The following is a 14,947-nucleotide window of genomic DNA, read 5'->3' as shown; positions in this document are numbered from 1 at the left end:
GCCCAGGACTTACTCTTCCAGTGCGATTGAATCCTGCTGATCGGGGCCGGAGCTGACGTCAGACACCCTCCCTCAAAATGCTTGGACATGCCTGCGTTTTTCCGGACACTACCTATAAACGGACAATTGCATCCCACAAACGCCCTCTTCCTGTCAATCACCTTGCGTTCGCCCGTGCGAATGGATCCTTCGCACCATCCCATCGCTGACCGACGAAGCCCGTTGTAGATGTCCGCGCCTGCGCATTGCGGTGCATGCGCAGTTTGGACCTGACCGGCCGCTGTGCGAAAACGCACAGCAGCTATCAGATCTGAATTACCCCCCCATACTGCAACTTCTGATCTCTTGCTCATGGACTCTTTGCTGTTGTTCACAGGTTATACACTCGTATTGGTACCATCAATGCTGTAATACTGCTGACCCTGACTATCTAAAGATTTATTGTCAGATCTGGATGGTTGGAATGAAAACCTGGTAATGGATGAGCGCAAATGACAGTTGGCCATTTGCTCCTAAATGCAGTAAAACTGACAAAAACGGACGTGGATTTAACTAATTTGTCTGCCCATTTTTGTCTGTTTTCCAGTGATTGGGAGCAAATGGTCAATTGTCATCTGCTCCGATCCATTACCAGATTTTCATTCCAACCAGCCAGATCTGATAATAAATCTGTAGGTGTACAGTATGGCCAGCTTAAGACAATGGATCTGGAGATCCTGCAAATCTTTCAATGTGTGGTCATTGCAGCTTGGTCTCAGTAGGCATTCCTTTGGCTGAAGGTGCTTTTTGGTTATGAGGTTTTTTCTTGCTATGGCAAGAGTAGAATTTGAATGTCTCATATGTAACTATAACACCATGGGGAAGATGTATCAAACCTTGGAGAGCGATAAAGTACCAACCAATCTGCTCCTGTCATTTTTCAAACAGAGCTGGTACTTTTTTTCTCCAAGGTTTGATGCAACTTCCCCCATGGATTGCTGGTATATACTGTTAAACTGCTAATACGTAGAAGGCTTCTCCCCTTTGGTGGTTCTATCATCCTGAAGAATAGCAAAATTACAATAATTATACTCTGCCTTTTGTAAATCTGTATAAAAGCAATTCTTAGCTTTGGCTGTTTCAGAGAGACAGTTCGGCAGGGGAGGCATTCATTTTGTTGGCTGTCGGGATCCCGGCTGTCAGGATACAGCTGCCAGAATCCCGACATCCGGTGAAATACCAGCGGTTGAAATCCCCACTCGGGTGGTGGTCTATGCCACCAGCCAACCGGGCCCGCGAGGGGACACACTGCACTCGCCAACGGTATTCCGCTGTTGGGACCCCAGCGTCTGTCTCCTCACAGCCGGCATTTCATACTAAATCCGGTTTCTACCTTTGCTACTTCCCATTAGGCTTTGCTTACAGCGTGCCCAGAGATGCTTGCGACTGGATTGATGCACACTGATCAACATTTTCTTGGCCATCAAAAGAACACCCACCCTTCGTTTTATCTCCCATATTTACAATAATATACATGTGATGTCCAGGGGGGCTTTACTGCATGGGTCAGTACATGAAAGGTTTGTTTGCTTTTTTTCTTACATTATCTATACAATTTCACCCCTCCCTGTTTGAAACAACATACTAAGTGTTAGTAACAAGCAGTCAGAAAATGTAAAACCAAGACCTTGATTTAAAATATAGCAGCCTTGCATCAAGTAGGTTACACAACCTGTAAAACACGGAGTCATCATAATATCATGTACTGTAACATCGGCATGTGTATATGCCAACTGGCTGTAGCTACCATGCATGGGGTTTATTAGAAATACAAAGTAGCAGAGCAGCTTATGCGTATACATACATACATCGTCTTGACCTTGTCTTTGTCAGGAGATGACATCAGCACTGATCCTCTTGCTAATGAGATGATCATCAGAGGGTTTTGCTTTCAGCAAAGGATAAAACCAAAATCTTAAGTAGTGTTGTTCCTACAGATAGGACTTGATGGGAGGCTAAGAAAGTCTAACAAACTGAAGTTCCCAACTTCTCAGTCCTCTGTCTATAGATGACAACTGTGAATTTATACTTAGAGACTGCAGATAAAATTCTTCATACATGAACTGTACACACTTAATTTGGTTGTGTGTATTTACATTATAATGGGGCAAAATGTATTACCCCCTGTTATGGGGAAAAGTGGTAGCAGCGTATGTTATGTGCAGTGATAATGCTTCTCCCCATCCATGTATGAGAACGGCGCTGTGAACAAGGTGAGAGGGGTGCTATGCGTCCCTGTCATTATTGGCGTGCTTTCTTACAAGGGCAATGCAAGAATAGTCAATAACATTCACCATTCCAAAACCTGCAGCTATCAATTTTGACAGCTGTAGTGGCTGCTGCAGTTGCCGGCTCCGGGCTGCACGCGAAAGATCTTGCGATAGTAGCGAGTTCTCACGTATGCCCAATGAGCCAGCCGGGGGGGGGACAGCGCATCAGCAATAGGCTGTTGCACTGCAGACACAGAGGGGGATCACTGGAGCGGGGGTTTTTACTCTGGCATACAAGATGTTCTTACATCTTGGTGCTAGTGCTTCCAGCTTCTCTGTAAAGAGGAGACGCAGCAAGAGAAATACCACCACGATCAGTGGGGTAAGGTGTATGATTGTGTGTGTGTGTGTGTCTCTCTCTCTCTCTCTCTCTCTCTCTCTCTCTCTCTCTCTCTCTCTCTCTCTCTCTCTCTCTCTCTATATATATATATATATATATATATATATATATATATATATTGTAAGAAGTGATCGTCTGAAAGGGGTGTTTCAGTGTTGCACACAATTGCACGCTCAGATCTTCACCTGTGTTCACTGTCCCAATACATCTGCTTAAGAAATTGGCCGTCCTCCCTATCGGGGAGCCTTGTGTCCCTAATGAGGGTGATTTATTGTGCTGTCTGCTGGAGGAATGCTTATGACACCAGTGCAGAATAAGCAGACTATCTAAATAGCAGTGTTTCATCTCTGAATTACTCTGCCTATTGTAATACATGCAGATTTTCTGTAAGACCTGGGAACTTGGAATCTACTTAATGATACATTATTTAGCAGCCCTCTTTGAATCTTTCCTTTCAGGGAACTGTATGTAACAGGCGTTTCAGGGCTCTGTGTATATAACCAGAGATGAGCAGTGTGCTGTAACTCCCATAGAACAATGATGGATTAATATTGCCTTTACAAAATGCAGCGCCATGAACTAGTCAACACTTAATGTAAAATAAGTGTAAATTGGTTATGTTTGTCCTTTATAATTTACTTGGAATACCGTACTTAATATGTGCTATCTCATTCTATCTATTATTACAGAAAGCATATACCAGAGGTTTTTAAAATGTAGCTCTCCAACTGCTGTGGAACTAAACATCCCAGGATGCCCTGCCACAGTTTTGCTATTAGGGCATACTAAACCTTGGAGTGCATGCTGGGATTTAACGTTCCACAGCAGCTGGGGGCCACATGTTGAATATCCCTGTATGGGGGATCCCTGTATTAAATACTGTATAAAGATACAATATTCTTTAGCAATATAATATGCAGTTGTGCAAGTGAAGAGAGCAGGACATTACATTGAATATAATAGTAATGGCAGTGCATAGTTTGAGCCCCTCCAGCCACTATATAAGCTATAATATTATATGCTACAGCAGTAGTTCCCAAACAAGGCACCCCAACATTCCAGCTTTTAAGGATATTAATTTCTACCCCTTTCACAGGGGTGTTTTAAGAGAGGAGGGGACCCATGTGCAGCTCCGTTGCGGCCCCCTCCTCTACGGCAGCAAGTAGACTCTGGCATAATGTCAGAGTCTACTGCGCATGCGCACAATTCCAGGAACATCTCCAGTGCGCATGTGCAAATGACTCGGAAATGGCCTTGGGGGCCACTTTACAAATGATTTGGGTCTGCAATGCTGGGCCGCAGTGTGGGGCCCCCCTGTACCCATGGTCTCGTGTGCACCGATTATACAAACAGCTATGCCCTTTCATACATACACCAAAAACCCATTTTTTTCTGGTACACAAGCATCAAGCTGGGTTTTGACTGTGTGTGTACAGAAATGATGGAGTTCTGGGACTGTGACCCAGCTTGGGACCAAGGTTTTTCCAGGGAGCCACCCAGGTCACCTGTAGTGTGAATGCATCCGATCAGGGTTGTCAGAAAAGTGTCTCATTGGTAGTCATACCCGTAGCACCAGTGCGTGACTGAATGAGACACAAAAAACTTCAGTGTGAATGCTTCTGACCCGGTAATTTCCCAGGTGTTTGGGGTGTAAATGGGGTTCTCAATCTGAGACCCGGGTTGTGGTTGTAGCCGTGTATTTTCAGGGTCTTATGTGTGAAAGGGGTATTACTAATTACTTGTGCTCATGCATGGATATCCTTAAAACCTGGACTGTTTGGGTGCTTTGAGGACCAAGTTTGGGAATCACTGTGCTACAAAAATGGGTTTTCTTCTAGCTATAAACATGACTAAATACCCTGACTCAGTGCTTAAAGTGGTCCTAGAGAGGTGGTGGAACTCACCCCCCTCCCCATGGCACCCATGTAATAAAAGTATTGCGTGCGCGTGGCAAAAAGGGTGTGTGGTCTCAACAAGAAAGGGACGTGGTCACACAATAGTAATAATGCCCACAGTAGTAATACACAAGTGGAAATTTTGAAGTGGGGGTATGGAAAAGTGAAGGGTGTAATTATGTGCGCGCCAAAGGCGTCGTTCGCTCCTGAAAAGGGGGCGTGTTCTTCAGTGTAGTTTACCACACCATATACCCCTTATACACATTATGCACCACAATAGTAGGACCCCTTACTGGTGCCTCTTTCACATTATAGCACACGGTATGACCCGAAATTCATATTATAGAGTGACAACAGGGAGAGTGACAGAGAGAGGGACAGCAAGGGCATACAGTAGGGGCTAGGGAGAGAGAAAGGCAGCAGGGTAAGATTACCTGTTTAGCAGCGGCGGTGGTCTGCAGTGCGGTGGATGAGTAGGCTGTGGTAGGTGTGGGGTGGAGGAGGCTGTGGGCCTCGGAGATAGTGCGAAGGAGGAGGCTGTGGGCCTCGGAGATAGTGCGAAGGAGGAGGCTGTGGGCATGCTGAGGGTGGGGTGGCTGAGGACAGCTGCAGCGGATCTGGGACCAGGCTGGCTTTATTATCCCAGCCGCTGCATCGAGCTCCTGTGACCATGGCGCTAATATTTCAAAACTGACGCGGACCGGCAGCCAATCAGTGACAGATTTGAACTAGTAGCGCCGCGGTCACAGGAGCTTGACGCGGCAGCAGTGATAATAAAGCCGACCTTGTCCCAGATCCGCTGCAGCTGCGAGTCTGGAACCAGGGCTTCCAGTGCGGTGGCGATAGTAGGGACTGAGGGCGGACCGGGAGCTCAGCTTCTTTGTCGGCCCTGCAGTGCTCGAAGAAGTGCCGGTATACCATACTGTTGTATACCAGCCCACTTCGAGCACTGGTAGCACAGTGTAATACACATACAGTAATGCCCACAGCAGTAACACCCCTTATACCAGAGCTGGCCAAACCAGTCCTCGAGATCTACCAACAGTTCACACTTTCCAGACCACCTAGCTGGTGCACAGGTGTAGTCATTACTAATTAAGATGTGCTGCATTCACTCCTAACTGACAATTCTACAGATCTCCAGGAGGCCTAGAAAATATGAACTGTTGGTAGATCTCGAGGACCGGTTTGGCCAGCCCTGCCTTATACAATGCCTATAGTTGTAGTGCCCCTTATGCAATGCCCGCAATAGTGCCCCTTATGTCCCCAGGAGTGGTGCCCCTTAGGAAGTGCCCCCTTTACAATGCCCTCATTAGTAGTGCACCCCATCAGTAATGCCCTTAATGGTAATGCCCCTGTGTAGTATTGCCCCCAGGAGTAATGTTGCCTGTAGTAATGCCCCCAGTCATTTAGTCCCCTGTAGTTATGCCCCTACTGGTAATGCCCCTGGAGTTATGACCCCAGTAGTTTACTCCTCCCCCCTTTAGTTTAGCCTCCCAGTGGTAATGCCCCCAGTAGTTTAGCCCTCATGTAGTTTGCCCCCAGTAGTTTAGCCCCAAGTGGTAATGCCCCTTGCAGCTGTGTCCCCAGTTGTTTAGCCCCCATGTAGATAGCCCCCTTGTAGTAATGCCCCTCTGTAATTTGCCCCAGTAGTAATGCCCCCAAGTAGTAATGCCGCCAGTAGTTTAGCCCCCCCTGTAGTTTGCCCCCTTGTAGTTATGCCCCCAGTAGTAAAGCCCCCCAGTAGTTTGCCCCCAGTAGTAAAGCCCCCCAGTAGAAGCACCGCTAGTACACATATGGGAGGGAGTGGGAGAACACACCATACTCACCAAGCCCCGCTCCCGCCGCAGTCCTCTCAGCGTCCGCTCCTCAGCACTATGGAAGAGACGCATAGCACACACTGACAGAGTCGGAAGCTGGAGCTCAATAGTGAGCTCCTGCCTCCGGCTTCGGCTGCGGAGAGGGAGCCGGGCGCCAGCTGGCAACGCAATCTCAGCGGGCGCCCGGCATCTCCCTGCAGCGCCGGGACATCGGGTCAGGTGAGCCGGAGGGGGCGGAACTCGTTCCAGCTCACTTTAACCCCTGCCCTGACTTCCCAGTTTTCGCTATAGGGAAGTGTCAGGATACTGGTAGATGGTCTCTACTGATACCTATTGGTGCTGTTGGAAAGATCCAACATCATCATTAATTGAAAGCCCCGGTATGATCATGTCAGTGGCTGATGGGGGCCATTCTGAGTCGATCGCTAGCTGCCTATTTTCGCAGCGCAGCGATCAAGTAAAAAACGGCTAAACTGCGCATGCGTATGCACCGCAATGTGCAGGCGCGTCGTACGGGTACAAAGAGGATCGTTGCTGGGCGATGGATTTAACAAAGAATCCATTCGCACGGCCAATCGCAAGTAGATTGACAGGAAGAGGGCGTTTATGGGTGTCAACTGACCTTTTTCTGGGAGTGTTTGGGAAAACGCAGGCGTGTCCAGGCGTTTGCAGGGCGGGTGTCTGACGTCAATTCCGGCACCAAAATGACTGAAGTGATCGCAAAGGCTGAGTAAGTCTAGAGCTACTCTAAAACTGCACAAAATGTTTTTGCAGAGCTCCGCTGCAAAGGCGTTTGCACACTTGTAAAGCGAAAATACACTCCCCCGTGGGTGGCGACTATGCGTCTGCACGGCTGCTAAAAGTAGCTAGCGAGCAATCAACTCGGAATGAGGGCCTATGTGACAGAGTTAGCGTTACACTGCTGATTAGAACCTTTACGTTTCAGATGAGAGATTCCTACCTACATACTGTTGGGAAGGGAGTGTGGGATTTTGCAAAAATAAAATAAAAGGTTTTGGTATTTCTCTGACGTCCTAAGTGGATGCTGGGGACTCCGTCAGGACCATGGGGATTAGCGGCTCCGCAGGAGACAGGGCACAAAAGTAAAAGCTTTAGGATCAGGTGGTGTGCACTGGCTCCTCCCCCCATGACCCTCCTCCAAGCCTCAGTTAGATTTTTGTGCCCGGCCGAGAAGGGTGCAATCTAGGTGGCTCTCCTAAAGAGCTGCTTAGAGTAAAAGTTTGTTAGGTTTTTTATTTTCAGTGAGTCCTGCTGGCAACAGGCTCACTGCTACGAGGGACTTAGGGGAGAGAAGTGAACTCACCTGCGTGCAGGATGGATTGGCTTCTTAGGCTACTGGACACCATTAGCTCCAGAGGGAGTCGGAACACAGGTCTCACCCTGGGGTTCGTCCCGGAGCCGCGCCGCCGACCCCCCTTGCAGATGCCGAAAAGTGAAGGTCCAGAAACGGTGGCAGAAGACTCTTCAGTCTTCATAAGGTAGCGCACAGCACTGCAGCTGTGCGCCATTGTTGTCAGCACACTTCATAGCAGCGGTCACTGAGGGTGCAGGGCGCTGGGCGATATGTATATATATATTAAAATGCTATAAGGGAAAAACACTTATATAAAGGTTGTCCCTGTATAATTATAGCGTTTTTGGTGTGTGCTGGCAAACTCTCCCTCTGTCTCCCCAAAGGGCTAGTGGGGTCCTGTCCTCTATCAGAGCATTCCCTGTGTGTGTGCTGTGTGTCGGTACGTGTGTGTCGACATGTATGAGGACGATGTTGGTGAGGAGGCGGAGCAATTGCCTGAAATGGTGATGTCACTCTCTAGGGAGTCGACACCGGAATGGATGGCTTATTTAAGGAATTACGTGATAATGTCAACACGCTGCAAGGTCGGTTGACGACATGAGACGGCCAGCAAACAAATTAGTACCTGTCCAGGCGTCTCAAACACCGTCAGGGGCTGTAAAACGCTCATTTACCTCAGTCGGTCGACACAGACACGGACACTGACTCCAGTGTCGACGGTGAAGAAACAAACGTATTTTCCTTTAGGGCCACACGTTACATGTTAAGGGCAATGAAGGAGGTGTTACATATTTCTGATACTACAAGTACCACAAGAAGGGTATTATGTGGGGTGTGAAAAAACTACCTGTAGTTTTTCCTGAATCAGATAAATTAAATGAAGTGTGTGATGATGCGTGGGTTTCCCCCGATATAAAATTATTGGCGGTATACCCTTTCCCGCCAGAAGTTAGGGCGCGTTGGGAAACACCCTTTAGGGTGGATAAGGCGCTCACACGCTTATCAAAACAAGTGGCGGTACCGTCTCCAGATAGGGCCGCCCTCAAGGAGCCAGCTGAGAGGCTGGAAAATATCCTAAAAAGGTATATACACACATACTGGTGTTATACTGCGACCAGCGATCGCCTCAGCCTGGATGTGCAGCGCTGGGGTGGCTTGGTCGGATTCCCTGACTGAAAATATTGATACCCTTGACAGGGACAGTATTTTATTGACTATAGAGCATTTAAAGGATGCATTTCTATATATGCGAGATGCACAGAGGGATATTTGCACTCTGGCATCAAGAGTAAGTGCGATGTCCATATCTGCCAGAAGATGTTTATGGACACGACAGTGGTCAGGTGATGCAGATTCCAAACGGTACATGGAAGTATTGCCGTATAAAGGGGAGGAGTTATTTGGGTCGGTCCATCGGACCTGGTGGCCTCGGCAACAGCTGGAAAATCCACCTTTTTTACCCCAAATCACATCTCAGCAGAAAAAGACACCGTCTTTTCAGCCTCAGTCCTTTCGTCCCCATAAGGGCAAGCGGGCAAAAGGCCAGTCATATCTGCCCAGGGATAGAGGAAAGGGAAGAAGACTGCAGCAGGCAGCCCATTCCCAGGAACAGAAGCCCTCCACAGCTTCTGCCAAGTCCTCAGCATGACGCTGGGGCCGTACAAGCGGACTCAAGTGCGGTGGGGGGTCGTCTCAAGAGTTTCAGCGCGTAGTGGGCTCACTCGCAAGTGGACCCCTGGATCCTACAAGTAGTATCCCAGGGGTACAGACTGGAGATTCGAGACGTCTCCCCCTCGCAGGCTCCTGATGTCTGCTTTACCAACGTCTTCCTCCGACAGGGAGGCTGTATTGGAAACAATTCACAAGCTGTATTCCCAGCAGGTGATAATCAAAGTACCCCTCCTACAACAAGGAAAGGGGTATTATTCCACACTATATTGTGGTACTGAAGCCAGACGGCTCGGTGAGACCTATTCTAAATGGGAAATCTTTGAACACTTACATACAAAGGTTCAAATCAAGATGGAGTCACTCAGAGCAGTGATAGCGAACCAGGAAGAAGGGGACTATATGGTGTCCCTGGACATCAAGGATGCTTACCTCCATGTCCCAAATTGCCCTTCTCACCAAGGGTACCTCAGGTTCGTGGTACGGAACTGTCACTATCAGTTTCAGACGCTGCCGTTTGGATTGTCCACGGCACCCCGGGTCTTTACCAAAGTAATGGCCGAAATGATGATTCTTCTTCAAAGAAAAGGCGTCTTAATTATCCCTTACTTGGACGATCTCCTGATAAGGGCAAGGTCCAGAGAACAGTTGGAAGTCGGAGTAGCACTATCTCAAGTAGTTCTACGACAGCACGGGTGGATTCTAAATATCCAAAATCGCAGCCGTTTCCGACGACACGTCTGCTGTTCCTAGGGATGGTTCTGGACACAGTCCAGAAAAAGGTGTTTCTCCCGGAGGAGAAAGCCAGGGAGTTATCCGAGCTAGTCAGGAACCTCCTAAAACCAGGAAAAGTGTCAGTGCATCATTGCACAAGAGTCCTGGGAAAAATGGTGGCTTATTATGAAGCGATTCCATTCGGCAGATTCCACGCAAGAACTTTTCAGTGGGATCTGCTGGACAAATGGTCCGGATCGCATTTTCAGATGCATCAGCGGATAACCCTATCTCCAAGGACAAGGGTGTCTCTCCTGTGGTGGTTACAGAGTGCTCATCTTCTAGAGGGCCGCAGATTCGGCATTCAGGATTGGATGCTGGTGACCACGGAGGCCAGCCTGAGAGGCTGGGGAGCAGTCACACAGGGAAAAAATTTCCAGGGAGTGTGATCAAGTCTGGAGATTTTTCTCAACATAAATATACTGGAGCTAAGGGCAATTTACAATGCTCTAAGCTTAGCAAGACCTCTGCTTCAAGGTCAGCCGGTATTGATCCAGTGGGACAACATCACGGCAGTCGCCCACGTAAACAGACAGGGCGGCACAAGAAGCAGGAGGGCAATGGCAGAAACTGCAAGGATTTTTCGCTGGGCGGAAAATCATGTGATAGCACTGTCAGCAGTGTTCATTCCGGGAGTGGACAACTGGGAAGCAGACTTCCTCAGCAGGCACAACCTCCACCCGGGAGAGTGGGGACTTCATCGGGAAGTCTTCCACATGATTGTGAACCGTTGGAAAAGACCAAAGGTGGACATGATGGCGTCCCGCCTGAACAAAAAACTGGACAGGTATTGCGCCAGGTCAAAAGACCCTCAGGCAATAGCTGTGGACGTTCTGGTAACACCGTGGGTGTACCAGTCGGTGTATGTCTTCCCTCCTCTGCTTCTCATACCCAAGGTATTGAGAATTATAAGACGTAGAGGAGTAAGAACTATACTCGTGGCTCCGGATTGGCCAAGAAGGACTTGGTACCCGGAACTTCAAGAGATGCTCACAGAGGACTCATGGCCTCTGCCGCTAAGAAGGGACTTGCTTCAGCAAGTACCATGTCTGTTCCAAGACTTACCGCGGCTGCGTTTGACGGCATGGCGGTTGAACGCCGGATCCTAAGGGAAAAAGGCATTCCGGAAGAGGTCATTCCTACCCTGGTCAAAGCCAGGAAGGAGGTGACCGCACAACATTATCACCACATGTGGCGAAAATATGTTGCGTGGTGTGAGGCCAGGAAGGCCCCATGAAGAAATTTCAACTTGGTCGTTTCCTGCATTTCCTGCAAACAGGAGTGTCTATGGGCCTCAAATTGGGGTCCATTAAGGTTCAAATTTCGGCCCTGTCGATTTTCTTCCAGAAAGAATTGGCTTCAGTTCCTGAAGTCCAGAAGTTTGTCAAGGGAGTACTGCATATACAACCCCCTTTTGTGCCTCCAGTGGCACTGTGGGATCTCAACGTAGTTCTGGGATTCCTAAAATCACATTGGTTTAAACCGCTCAAATCTGTGGATTTGAAATATCTCACAGAGAAAGTGACCATGCTGTTGGCCCTGGCCTCGGCCAGGCGAGTGTCAGAATTGGTGACGTTTGTCTCAAAAAAGCCCATATCTGATTGTCCATTCGGACAGGGCAGAGCTGCGGACTCATCCCCAGTTTCTCCCTAAGGTGGTGTCAGTGTTTCACCCGAACCAGCTTATTGTGGTACCTGCGGCTACTAGGGACTTGGAGGACTCCAAGTTGCTAGATGTTGTCAGGGCCCTGAAAATATAGTTTCCAGGACGGCTGGAGTCAGGAAAACTGACTTGCTGTTATCCTGTATGCACCCAACAAACTGGGTGCTCTTGCTTCTAAGCAGACGATTGCTAGTTGGATGTGTAGTACAATTCAGCTTGCACATTCTGTGGCAGGCCTGCCACAGCCAAAATATGTAAATGCCCATTCCACAAGGAAGGTGGGCTCATCTTGGGCGGCTGCCCGAGGGGTCTCGGCTTTACAACTTTGCCGAGCTGATACTTGGTCAGGGGCACACCCTGACTGAGGAGGACCTGGAGTTCTCTCATTCGGTGCTGCAGAGTCATCCGCACTCTCCCGCCCGTTTGGGAGCTTTGGTATAATCCCCATGGTCCTGACGGAGTCCCCAGCATCCACTTAGGACGTCAGAGAAAATAAGAATTTACTTATTGATAATTCTATTTCTCGTAGTCCGTAGTGGATGCTGGGCGCCCATCCCAAGTGCGGATTGTCTGCAATACTTGTACATAGTTATTGTTACAAAAATCTGGTTATTATTGTTGTGAGCCATCTTTTCAGATGCTCCGCTGTTATCATGCTGTTAACTGGGTTCAGATCACAGGTTGTACAGTGTGATTGGTGTGGCTGGTATGAGTCTTACCCGGGATTCAAAATCCTTCCTTATTGTGTACGCTCGTCCGGGCACAGTATCCTAACTGAGGCTTGGAGGAGGGTCATGGGGGGAGGAGCCAGTGCACACCACCTGATCCTAAAGCTTTTACTTTTGTGCCCTGTCTCCTGCGGAGCCGCTAATCCCCATGGTCCTGACGGAGTCCCCAGCATCCACTACGGACTACGAGAAATAGAATTATCGGTAAGTAAATTCTTATTTTTTCAGCATGTCAGCAGTGCATAGTATTTGATGGGTTTAGAACACTTGCTGTCTAAAAGGTCATTTATTCTCTTAATTTATCTGAGACCGGAAACTACTTTAAGTTACACATGGCTGTATTTTTAGCCTAGAAGAACAGAACATGGTATTGAGGTCATATACAGTATTTAAGTTGTTTAGATTTCCTTCCGTTGAGAGAGACCTGTTCATGATGTAAATGCTTACAAGTTTTAAAATGTTTCCATGTACAATAAGCTTACAAATAAACTGGGTACAAGTTATTTTAATACCAGCTATTTCTCTGACGTCCTAGTGGATGCTGGGAACTCCGTAAGGACCATGGGAAATAGCGGCTCCGCAGGAGACTGGGCACAAAAGTAAAGCTTTAGGACTACCTGGTGTGCACTGGCTCCTCCCCCTATGACCCTCCTCCAAGCCTCAGTTAGATTTTTGTGCCCGGCCGAGAAGGGTGCATTCTAGGACTCTCCTGAGTTTCTAAGAAAAAGTTTAGTTTTAGGTTTTTTATTTTCAGTGAGACCTGCTGGCAACAGGCTCACTGCATCGAGGGACTAAGGGGAGAAGAAGCGAACCTGCCTGCTTGCAGCCAGCTTGGGCTTCTTGGCTACTGGACACCATTAGCTCCAGAGGGACCGAACACAGGCCCAGCCTCGGAGTCCGGTCCCAGAGCCGCGCCGCCGGCCCCCTTACAGAGCCAGAAGCAAGAAGAGGTCCGGAAAATCGGCGGCAGAAGACATCAGTCTTCACCAAGGTAGCGCACAGCACTGCAGCTGTGCGCCATTGCTCCTCAGGCACACTTCACACTCTGGTCACTGAGGGTGCAGGGCGCTGGGGGGGGGGCGCCCTGAGCAGCAATAAAAACACCTTGGCTGGCGAAAATACCTCACATATAGCCCCCAGGGCTATATGGATGTATTTTAACCCCTGCCAGAATACAGCAAAAAGCGGGAGAAAAGTCAGCCGAGAAGGGGGCGGAGCCTATCTCCTCAGCACACAGGCGCCATTTTCCCTCACAGCTCCGCTGGAAGGACGTCTCCCTGACTCTCCCCTGCAGTCCTGCACTACAGAAAAGGGTAAAACAAGAGAGGGGGGCACTAATTGGGCGCAGTATTAACATAACAGCAGCTATAAGGGGAAAAACACTTATATAAGGTTATCCCTATATATATATATATATATATATATATATATATAGCGCTCTGGTGTGTGCTGGCATACTCTCCCTCTGTCTCCCCAAAGGGCTAGTGGGGTCCTGTCCTCTATCAGAGCATTCCCTGTGTGTGGGCTGTGTGTCGGTACGATTGTGTCGACATGTATGAGGAGGAAAATGATGTGGAGGCGGAGCAATTGCCGGTAATGGTGATGTCACCCCCTAGGGAGTCGACACCTGAGTGGATGAACTTATGGAAGGACTTACGTGATAGTGTCAGCTCTTTACAAAAGACAGTTGATGACATGAGACAGCCGGCTACTCAGCTTGTGCCTGTCCAGGCGTCTCAAAGGCCATCAGGGGCTCTAAAACGCCCGTTACCTCAGATGGCAGATACAGACGCCGACACGGATACTGACTCCAGTGTCGACGGTGAAGAGACAAATGTGACTTCCAGTAGGGCCACACGTTACATGATTGAGGCAATGAAAGATGTTTTACACATTTCTGCCCGTAGTTTTTCCTGCATCTGATGAATTAAATGAAGTGTGTGATGAAGCGTGGGTTTCCCCCGATAAAAAACTGATAATTCCTAAAAAGTTATTGGCATCATACCCTTTCCCGCCAGAGGATAGGGCACGTTGGGAAACACCCCCTAGGGTGGATAAAGCGCTCACACGCTTGTCAAAACAAGTGGCACTACCGTCTCCTGATACGGCCGCCCTTAAGGAACCTGCTGACAGAAAGCAGGAGAATATCCTAAAATGTATATACACACATACTGGTGTTATACTGCGACCAGCAATCGCCTCAGCCTGGATGTGCAGTGCTGGGGTGGCTTGGTCGGATTCACTGACTGACAATATTGATACCCTGGATAAAGATAGTATATTACTGACTATAGAGCATTTAAAAGATGCATTTTTATATATGCGTGATGTACAGAGGGATATTTGCCGACTGGCATCAAGAGTAAGTGCGCTGTCCATTTCTGCCAGAAGGGGGTTATGGACGCGGCAGTGGTCAGGTGATGCGGATTCCAAAAG

The sequence above is a fragment of the Pseudophryne corroboree genome, chromosome 10 (genome assembly GCF_028390025.1).
Source record: "Pseudophryne corroboree isolate aPseCor3 chromosome 10, aPseCor3.hap2, whole genome shotgun sequence".
Lineage (NCBI taxonomy): Eukaryota > Metazoa > Chordata > Amphibia > Anura > Myobatrachidae > Pseudophryne > Pseudophryne corroboree.
Note: the sequence above shows the minus strand (reverse complement) of the source record.